Below are 10,824 nucleotides of genomic sequence, written 5' to 3'. Positions count from 1 at the left end.
TCTCCCAGCTGGGGGGTGGGGAACTGATGATGGAATCTGGTGCCTTTGATGCAACCTGGTTAATTCCCCAAGATTGCACAAAGTCCCATTTCTCCGAACACAGGAGGAACCTGAATAACTGAAGACAGTTGACTTGCTCCCAGCCCGGGGAAGTGGCTAGACTGTTGGACAGAGAGAGCTCCCCCAGAAGGGGGAAACACAGATGCCGACCCAGCCGGAGGACGTTGTGTTCCAGGCTCTGAGAGAGGAGCCGTAGGCGGGAGCAGAGGCAGAGTGCTGTTGTGCAGACCATGGACGTGGGCATCGGCCTTGAGCTAATCCCCAGCACGACCAAGAGGAGGTGCCCGTCTGGGGTTGAGGGCTGCACCCCGTCACAACCACGCTGGACACACACTACTGGGCCAGATCCCCAGGCAGCCCCCTTGCATCCCGTGGCACCAGCGCGCTGTCTGACAGCTGGAGGTCTGGCCCCAAACAGCTTCAGTTTAAGATTCGATTCAAACAACTCGGCTGTCGCAGCACCAGATAAAGGACCCAGCCGCCTGGCTTGGGAGCTCTTTGGGGCAGGGGCTGTCATTTCAATAAGCCTGAGTGCCGCCCTGATCCGGGATGGGAGCCCTACGGCGCTACCAGAACACAAGCCAATAAATGACTCTCACGGCCGAGCCAGCCCCCGCAAGTGGGCGTTGATGCAACCAGGCGCCTGAGAGATCTGGCAAGTTTGAGACACGCACACCCCAGCATCTATGCTGCAGTCCAGTGCAGGGGAGTGGGGAGCAGGAACTGCATGCCAGGTGCTTCCCCTCCTCCCCGCTGCAGCCGGGTGGAGTCTCAGCTGCACCATCCGCCATGCGCTGGGCACAGCACGGCACAGGGGTAGTAATCTACGCTTGCCCTTGCTGGCGGAGTGCGGCAAGGGGCCACGAGGGACGAAATGCGCCGCCGAGAGAGTCCGGTCGAAAAGGGGACCCGACGATGTCGGGTCAGATCTACTGACCGGACACCCGATGTCTGGTTACTGCGGGCGGGGGAGGACGGGAGGTGTCGGGTTATCACCCACGCCAGCCTCTGCTCAGCCGGGGCCACCTCCCACCTGCATCAGGCGGCTGCAGCTCCCAGACCCGGCTCCGGCTCCGCCAGTGAGTCCCTCCCGACCTGAGAGGGGAGGGGAAAAGCAGTGAGTGACAGGGGGAGGAGGGAAGAGGAGTGGATGGGGGCACGGCATCGGGAAAGGGGTGGGGCAGAGGTGGGGCTTTGGGGGAATAGGTGGGAGCAGGGGTGGGGCCTTGGGAAGGGGGGGCAGGGAAGGTTCTGGCACATAGAATATCAGGGTTGGAAGGGACCTCAGGAGGTGTCTAGTCCCACCCCCTGCTCAAAGCAGGACCAACACCAACTAAATCATCCCAGCCAGGGCTTTGTCAAGCCTGACGTTAAAAACCTCTAAGGAAGGAGATTCCACCACCTCCCTAGGGAACCCATTCCAGTGCTTCACCACCCTCCTAGTGAAATAGTGTTTCCTAATATCCAACCTAGACCTCCCCCACTGCAACTTGAGACCATTGCTCCTTGTTCTGTCATCTGCCACCACTGAGAACAGTCTAGATCCATCCTCTTTGGAACCCCCATTCAGGTAGTTGAAAGCAGCTACCAAATCCCCCCTCATTCTTCTCTTCTGCAGACTAAACAATCCCAGTTCCCTCAGCCTCTCCTCATAAGTCATGTGCTCCAGCCCCCTCATCATTTTCGTTGCCCTCCGCTGGACTCTCTCCAATTTGTCCACATCCCTTCTGTAGTGGGGGGCCCAAAACGGTCCCAAGGATGGGGCACCTGCCTTTCCCGGGGACGGCCCCACTCCCCTCTCAGGACTCATGTGACCCAGCATCCCCCTGAACACCTTAGGGCCAGATCGTTCCTGTGGGGACAGCCCGAAGCCGAGGGGGCGGGAACTGCAGCGCCGGGAGGGGTTGTGCTCTATTAACTGCTGCCCTGCCCCATCCCCAAGTTCCCGCATCCCTGCACCGGCTCAGCTGTGCTGGCAAGTCCATTGGCAGGGAGAGATGCAGCCAGGGGTCCATGCTTTCCGGGGGCTGAGCCGCTGGCTCCTGGACCCAAGGTCGTGGTAGCCTACACAAGTCTCTTTAAAGCTGGTGACCAACTGCAGTGCTCCTCCAAGGGGGAGCCGTCGCCCAGCCAGCTCTAATTAGCTCTTTGCATCCCTGCCGGAAATCGCTTTCCCAAATACAATGGCACTTTAACTACTGAACTATAACGGGGAGCCGGGGGCTTTACAGTGAGCCCGTGATAGGGCCGAGGGGTCGAACTGCATCAGCCGCTCAGTTCCCCAGGTGCCCGGCTCTGCTGGACATTTCGCTGATCAAAATATGAACCGGTGAAAAGACAAAATCCATCCTCGGCTGCTGCTGTCAAGAGAGGAAGTTCCTCCCGCTCACGCCCTTATTTAGTCTTTTCGTGCAGCGACTGGAAGAACTTGCCAAAGGGGAGGAGGGATTTTACTCACAGGGGGCCGCAGTAACAGAGGTGGCAGTAACGGACACGTGCTGGTTCATAGGTTACCCTGGTGGTCAGGGCCTGGGACTAGGAGCCAGGACTCCTGGGTTCTGATCCCCACTCCTGCCATCAACTACTAATAAACGTGGGCTCTCACCAGCTGGTGCCGTGACGTTATGTCTTACCCTGGCCCCAACAGGGATACATGCCTACGGGAATGCATGTGTGCATGGCTGTGCACTCAGCTGCTTACTAACTCTGTGGATGACAGCAGGCTGGGAGGGGTTGCAAGCACTTGGAGGACAGGCTCAGAGTCCAAAAGGACCTTGACAAGTTGGAGAATTGGTCTGAAATCAAGATGACGTTCAGTAAAGACAAGTGCAAAGTACTTCACTCAGGAAGGAAAAATCAAACACACAACTACAACTATGGGGACTAACTGGCTAGGTTGTCGGACTGCTGAGAAAGAGTCAGCAATGTGCTGCACTGGCGAGAAACGCTGATCTCGTTCTGGGGTGTGTTGCCGGAGTGGCGTGTGTAAGACACAGGCGATAATTGTCCTGCTCTGCTCAGCCCTGGTGGGTTGCAGCTGGAGGTCTGGGTCCAGTTCTGGGTGCCGCACTTCACCAATGACGCGCACAAAATGAAGGGAGGCCAGAGGAAAGCGACAAAGACAATGAAAGGTTTAGAAAACCTGACCTGTGAGAAAAAAACTCAGCCAGCTGCCGTCCCCTACCAGCGAGCTCAGGCCCCAGCAGAGCCCAGCAGTGCAGCGTTCCAGCCCGGCTCCGGCCAGATGCCTGGAGCCGACAGTCACAACCATGGGGCCCATCAGGACATGCTCAGCGAGGAAGAAAAAGCCTTTGGAGGAGATTTCCAAAGCTGCCTTAAGGGACCTGGATACACAAACCAGACACCCTCTCTCCCAGGCCCCTCCGAACCTGCCCCACGGTGAGGGACGAGGGAGCACTTGGTGAAATTCAAAGGCAGCACATTTCTGTAAAGGGAACCCTACGTACTACTCCCCTGTGGGGCTGGCTGCCACAGGACGCCCCCGGGGCAAAGAGGAGAGGGGTGAGAACATTGCTGGGACCTAGGAGAGCACCTGCAGCTACAGGGTGACCTCATGATCCCCAGCTGGGCTTGGGAGGAACGGGCCAGAAGTGCACTAAGGTTTGAAACCCTCCTCGGAAGCATCTGCCAAAGGACGCTGCCCAAGGTGGGACTCCCAGCCACCGCTCCAGAGGACATGCTTCCACGCCGCTGATGCTCGTTACAAAAATAATGTGTTAATCACAAATGTGATTGAATTCTTTGGGAGAGAATTGTATGTCTCCTGCTGTGTGGTTTTACCCGCATTCTGCCATATATTTCATGTTATGGCAGCCTCCGCTGACAACCCAACACATGTTGTTTGATTTAAGGACACTTTCACTGCAGATTTGACAAAATGCAAAGAAGGTATTGCTGTGAGATTTCTAAAGATAGCTAGAGCACGCGACCCAAGGTTTAAGAATCTGAAGTGCCTTCCAAAATCTGAGAGGGATGAGGTGTGGAGCATGCTTTCAGAAGTCTTAAAAGAGCAACACTACAGAACAGAAACCGATGCAAAAACTACAGAACCCAAACCACCAAAAACGAAAATCAACCTTCTGCTGGTGGCACCTGACTCAGATGATGAAAATGCATCAGTCTGTATTGCTTTGGATCGTTATTGAGCAGAACCCGTGATCAGCATGGACACACATCCTCTGGAAAGGTGATCGAAGGGACATATAAATGTTTAGCATACGTGGCACATAAATACCTTGCAGCACCGGCTACGACAGTGCCATGCACACGCCTGCTCTCACTTTCAGGTGACATTGTAAACAAGAAGCAGGCAGCATTATCTCCTGTAAATGTACACAAACTTGGCTGTATGAGTGATTGGCTGACTGATAGCTCAGTGGTTTGAGCATTAGCCTGCTAAACCCAGGATTGTGAGCTCAAGCCTAAGGGGTCTGGGGCAAAAATCAGTACTTGGTCCTGCTAGTGAAGGCAGGGGGCTGGACTCAATGACCTTTTGGGGGTCCCTTCCAGCTCTATGAGATAGATCTATCTCCATATGTGAGTAGACTTATAGGCTCTAAAGTTTTACTCTCTTTTATTTTTGAGTGCAGTTATGTCAAAAAATGCTGCACTTGTAAGTTGCATTTTCATGATAAAGAGATTGCACGAGGGTACCGTACTTGTATAGGGTGAATTGAAAAATCCTAGTGCTTTTGTTTATCTTTGTTACAGTGCAAATATCTGTAATCAAAAATAACTATAAAGTGAGCACTGTGCACTCATTGAAATCAATATATTTGAAAATGTAGAAAACACCCACATAGTTAAATCAGTGGTTTTCAGTGCAATTAAAACAGCCATTAATTTGTTTAGTCGTTTGGCAGCCCTATTCTGCACCTCTGGATTCAACAAAGCCACCAGGGGTTACTGCTGGGACTAGGAGCTCGCAGAGCCTGGGACGCAGGCCCCCACCCCAGCGCAGGCTGCTTGGCCGGATGCAGAGCCAGGCTGGCTGCATGGGGAAGCACTGGGTCTGCTGCTCCCCTCGCCTCTCCTTGAGTTGGGGGGGGGGCGCAAAGCTCCTAGCCCACTGCTTTGTCTCGGGGCTGAGCTTGTCAAGCCGCACCCTTCCTCCAGCAGGGCCGTCTTATTTCTGAACCATTCCCCGCTGCAGCCGGAACCCACAAACCCTCTTCTGAGTTTCCAGGCCTGCCGTTGGACTGCGGTCTATCTAAGGAACTTATCTGGCTCCATCGCCCCAGTGCCGCACAGCCCTTAATGCATTTATCCCCACAAGGCAGGGCTGTTAGCCCCATGAGACACATGGAGAAACTGAGGCACGGAGCGGTTAAGTGACTTGCCCAAGGTCAGATGGGACATCTGTGGCAGAGAAGGGACTTGAACCTGGTCTCTCAAGTCCTAGGTGAGCCCTCAGCCATCCTCCCTCTCCTGAGCTGTCTGTGCAGCCAGTGCCCCGTAGGAGCCGCCGTGGGTACTGTGGCCACGATTCTGACAGACTCAGCTCCCCATGCCTGGTGCTCCAGCTGCACAGGTGCCAGCCAGCCTTTCCCCAAGGGGTACGGGAGCTGTTTGGTGGGGACACAGGGGGTTCCCCTCCTGTTTAAAGGTGAGCAGCAGGCTTCATCTCCCCCGACCACCAGCCAGCCCAGCCGAGGCCAGAGCTGCTGAGGTGCCCCTCCCTCTGATGCCAGGTGCGGGCAGCTCAGGGGCACTACTCCCGCAGGAGGCAGCCGGGCACAGCTCTACGCTCACAGCTCTACGCTCGCCCAACAGATCACAGGGCTAATTCTGCTCCCTGGCGCTGCTGATTGGGTGACTTCAATAGCAGCACTCGACCTGAGCCCCACATGGCCTGAATGCCCTGTGGCCGGGGGCCTGCAGTGGCCCCACTGCATCTGAACTATGGCACCAGCAGCCCCTTTGCCATGGCGTAGGGGCCCTTTTTAACATTCTCTCAGCCACCTGGTCTCTAAATTGTCAGGCACAGTCTGTCTCCTTAGATCTCACCCTAAATCACAATGCAACAAACAGGATGTTCATTAGGCCTGGTTTAATTAAGCAATATGGATCCTGCCTCGATATTTACAATCCCACTTGCTCTGATTTATTAGGGACTGTGTCTCATTTTTAAATACGGAGACTGTAAAGTTTAATACTGCTTGACTTATTGCAGCTTTTCATTTACAGCTCTGGGCTGATGCAATCCAGGCTGGGCACGGAGCCGGTGGCCCAGTAAATCAACACTAACTATGCATGCAGGAAAAGATGACAAGCTTCGTTACATCCGGACAATTATTCCGATCTGGATTTACACACTCATGCAAACGCGTCAGCACCTCCCTTGACGCTGCGCGTGCAGGAGAGAGAAAGAATTTGGGGCTGGGTTGTAATAACCCCACTTGTTGCAGACAACAGATACAATTACAGCCGAACTCACTCGCTCAGCTGGGGAGCCGGGAGCTGAACCCTGGTTCTCTAAGCTCCAAGATGACACGCCTCTGCCACGAGAGCTAAAGGAGAGCTCTCCTGGCTGACACTAGTAGTAAGGCTTTTATCCTGAGACCTTCCCAGCCAGCCTGAGGGCTTCTTACAGAGCTGCTGGCAATGAGACGGGCGTGTAGACTGGCCAGCGACTAGGTCCATGGACCAGGCTGACACACAGGATAGACAGATCGTGCCAGCAGAGGCCTTCGGGCAAAAGGACTCCAGGGATGTCAGCGCAGCCTGACCCTTTCCAAATGAACCGTCAATGACCTCCTACCCCACTGGGCTGACCCAGACCCAGGACTCCTGCTCAGCAGCCTCTGTCCACTGACGATGCAAAGCAGAGGGTGACTGCCGGGGAAGGCAGCAGCTGTCCTGCACGCTGGTCCGGTCGGGTTCTCAGGCCGGGCAAGGTGCCTGAGCGCTCAGAGAGGGAGAATTAGCAACTGTGCTTGTCCTCGGTAACGCATCCTGGGATCCTTAACTCCCCGGGGCCAGAGACGAGAAGGCAGCTCACTTAAACGTCTCATTTGAAGGGCAAGGGGCCCTGAGCCAGCCACCTGGAGAGGGGCAAAGTGAGAAATGGGGCACATCACGCTGAGCACAGATAGGGTCCATCTAGCAAGGAAGTGGAAGGGGATCTTCAGGTAGAGCCTGGCTAACCTAGAGCCTGGCTAACCTAGAGCCTGGCTAACCTAGGTTCAACGGGGGCAGGAGACAAAAGCCCACAGATGAGTCCAAACCATGGAGACCTGGGTGAAGGGTCGGAACCTGGGGGAACATGGTTCCATCACAGCAGGGACAAAGGAGAGACCAGAGGGAACAGAGAGAGAAATCTAACAAACGTCCTGGATCTCGGTGCACTAATGCGAGAAGTATGGGGAATACACAGGAAGAAGTCAAAATACTAGCGAATAATCTCAATGACAACATACCTGGCATCACAGGATTGGTACAGAAGGGTCCAGCTTGTTCGGGAAGGACAGGCAGGCAGGGAAAGAAGGGAGGAGGTGTTGCCTTGTATCTCCAAGAGGTCTACACCTGCACTGGGGCTGAGGTAGAAGGGGGAGGCAGATCTGCTGAACGTCTCTGGGTAAGGATAAAAGGGGTAAAACAAAGGCGATGTCATGGTAGGCGTCTACTCTCGACCACCTAACAAGGAAGACAAGGTGGACGAGGCTTTTTTAAAGCAACTAATAAGATCGTGCAAAGCACAGAACTGGGAGGTGATGGGCACGTCAGCTACCCGGACTTCTGTTGAGACAAGAACACAGCAGAGCACAGATTATCCAGCAAGCTCTTTGAGCGCATCGGAGACAACTTCTTGTTGCAGAGGGTGGAGAAGCGGCTAGGGGAGAGGCTGTTCCAGATTTGATCCTGACGAAGAGGGAGGAACTGGTTGAGCAGTTGAAGGCAGAAAGCAGCTTGGGTGACAGTGCTCATGAAACGATCGAGTTCGTGATTCTAAGGAATGACAGGAGAGGAACCAGCAGAATAAAGACAATGATTTCAAAAAGGCAAAGCTTTAACTCTGAGAATTGATAGGTACGATCCTGTAGGAAGCAAGTCTAAGGGGAAGAGAATGCAGGAGAGCTGGCAATTTTGTATAGAGACACTATTCAGCGCGTAAGAGCAAATTCTCCCACTGCATAGGGAAGACAGGAAGGGACCACACCTGGCCTAACCAGGAGATCCTCAGCGACCAGAGACTCAAAAGAGTCATACAAGAAGTGGAAACTAGGTCAAATTACGAAGGCTAAATATATAACCAGCCACCGAAGCAGGTAGGGACGAAAGGCCAAAGCACAGAACGAGATTGCACTGGCTAGGGGCATAGAGGGTAACAGGAAAACGTTCTACAAATACACGAGAAGCAACAGGCAGCCCAAGGACAGGGCAGGCCCGTTACTCAGTGAGGAGGGAAAGACACTCACAGAAAATGCAGCAATGCAGGGCCGGTGTAACCACTAGGCCAACTACGCGCCAAAAAGCAGTGCCCCAAATGTTCTTTTTTATGCTATTGCTCAGGGGCAGGTACCTGTCAGTCTCCAGCGCTCGGGCCGTGCCAGCAGCCTCTTCACCTCGGAGTCTCCCCTCCCCCCGCTTGCTTGGGGGCTGCTCCTCCTCTCAGGCTCCCCGGCCGCTGCTGCCACAGCTGCCCGGGAGGATGCGGGCGGGGACGCCGCCACGGAGGAGACGCAAGGGGCCGGGTTCAGCTGGGGCCCTGCACCCGCCGGCTGAGAGCAGCAGGAACCGGGCGCCGCTCGGGGGAGCCGGGCAGCCCGAGCCCAGGCCGGTGGCAGCCTCCGTGGCAGCAGGGGCAGGCAGGGAGTGTAGCCGCCATGGGGCAGGAGAGGCAGGGCCAGGAAACAGCAGCAGCAGGCGGGCGGCGGGCGCAAGGTGGAAGTTTTGCCTAGGGCACAAAATACCCTTGCACCGGCCCTGCAGCAGTGACTGAAGGGTTAAATGGGTTTTTTTGTTTCAGTTTTCACCAAATCAATTAGCAACGATCCGATGAGCAACACAGTGAACATCAGCGTAACTGGTGTAAAATCTGCGGCTGGAAGAGGGAAAACACGCTCAGAATGACCTGGAGAAGTCAGACGTCGTCAGGTCAGCAGGGCTGATGAAATGCATCCCAGGATACTGAAGGAACTGGCTGGAGAGATCCCTGAGCCATTAGCGCAGGGGCGGGCAAATGCTTGGCCCTGAGGGCCGCATCGGGTTTCAGAAATTGTATGGAGCGGCGGTTAGGGGAGGGGGTTGTGGCTTGGCCCCCACCTCCTATCTGCCCCCGCCCGGACTCCTTCCCCATCCAACCCCCCCGTTCCCTGACAGCCCTTCCCCTCTCTGGGACCCCTGCCCCATCCACACACCCCTGCTCCCTGTCCCCTGACTGCCCCCAGACCCCTGCCCCATCCAACCATCCCTTCTCCCTGTCCCCTGCCTGCCTGCCTGCCTGCCCCCTGCCGCCCCATCCAACCCCCCTTCCTGATTGCCCCCATTCAACCTCCTGTTCCCCGCCGACCACCATCCACACCCCTGCCCCCCTGACCACCACCCCGAACTCCCCTGCCCTCTATCCAACCCCCCTTGCTCCCTGCTCCCTGACCGCGCTGCCAGAACAGGAGCAGCAGACCCAAGCCAGCCAACCCCAGCAGCAGCCTCGTGCCTGCCGGTTGGAGCAGCCCCAGCCCCGCTCCCTTTAATGGGTTAAACGATATAATTTTAATCGTTTAACCAGTTGACTTCTAAACGCTATTTACCTCCTAGCTGAGGGCCCCGGTAGCGCCCCGATAGCTGGATGGCCCCAGGGCGTGGGACGCCAGCGTGATGGAAGCAGCACGCGGTCACACGCGGATGGGCTGGGCGAGCGGGCGCCTGAGCCGGGGGCGGATAGAGGAGAGGTGGAGGCTGCACACCGGGAACTCCCACGCGTGGCTTTTCCTGCTTCACTCCCGACAGCACACAGGGCAGGGGGCCAGGCGCTGGGGAGGAGATTCCACAGCCCTAGGGACTTCCAGGCTGGGGCAGGGAGCGTGGCCTGGGAGAAGGGCGTGGGGGCAGCCTGCCCCTCAGGGGCGGCTCTAGGAATTTGGCCGCCCCAAGCAGGGCGGCACGCCGCGAGGGGTGCGCTGGCGGTCGCCGGTCCCGCAGCTCCAGGGGACCTCTTGCAGACATGCCTGTGGAGGGTCCGCTGGTCCCGCGGCTCCGGTGGAGCATCCGCAGGCACGTCTCCGGGAGGTCCACCCGAGCCGCGGGACCAGCGGTCCCTCCGCAGTCATGACTGCGGAAGGTCCGCCGGAGCCGCCTGCCGCCCTCCTGGCAAAATGCCGCCCCAAGCGCGCGCTTGGCGCGCTGGGGTCTGGAGCCGGCCCTGCTGCCCCTGCCCCATCGGCTGGGCCCCGGGCCGGGCTGTCCTGTGCCAGGGGACTGGGGCGCTCCTGAGTGCAGGCTCTTTCCTGGCCCCGGAGCAGAGGGAGTTCTGGCCAGGGACCCCGGGGGTGCCCCGCGAGGCAGGCGCTGAGCATTACACCGGCCCCGGAGCAATGAATACGAACGAGCCGCTGATGAACATGGGCAGCGAGAGCAGGTGCAGCGGCTGATGGGCCCTTCCCATGTGCCGGGGAGAGGAACCAGCCTGCGGGGAGCTGCCCTGGGCCAGGCTTTCCAGGCTGGAGCTCCCCAGCTCCTCTGCCTTTCCCCAGCCCTGCTCCCCTCAGGTAGCCTGTGTCTAGCTCCCTGCAGCCAGGCCCATCT

Source organism: Mauremys reevesii, linkage group 6 (assembly GCF_016161935.1).
Source record: "Mauremys reevesii isolate NIE-2019 linkage group 6, ASM1616193v1, whole genome shotgun sequence".
In the NCBI taxonomy this organism is placed as follows: Eukaryota; Metazoa; Chordata; order Testudines; family Geoemydidae; genus Mauremys; species Mauremys reevesii.
The sequence above is the reverse complement of the archived record's forward strand: the minus strand, read 5'-3'. Positions refer to the sequence as shown.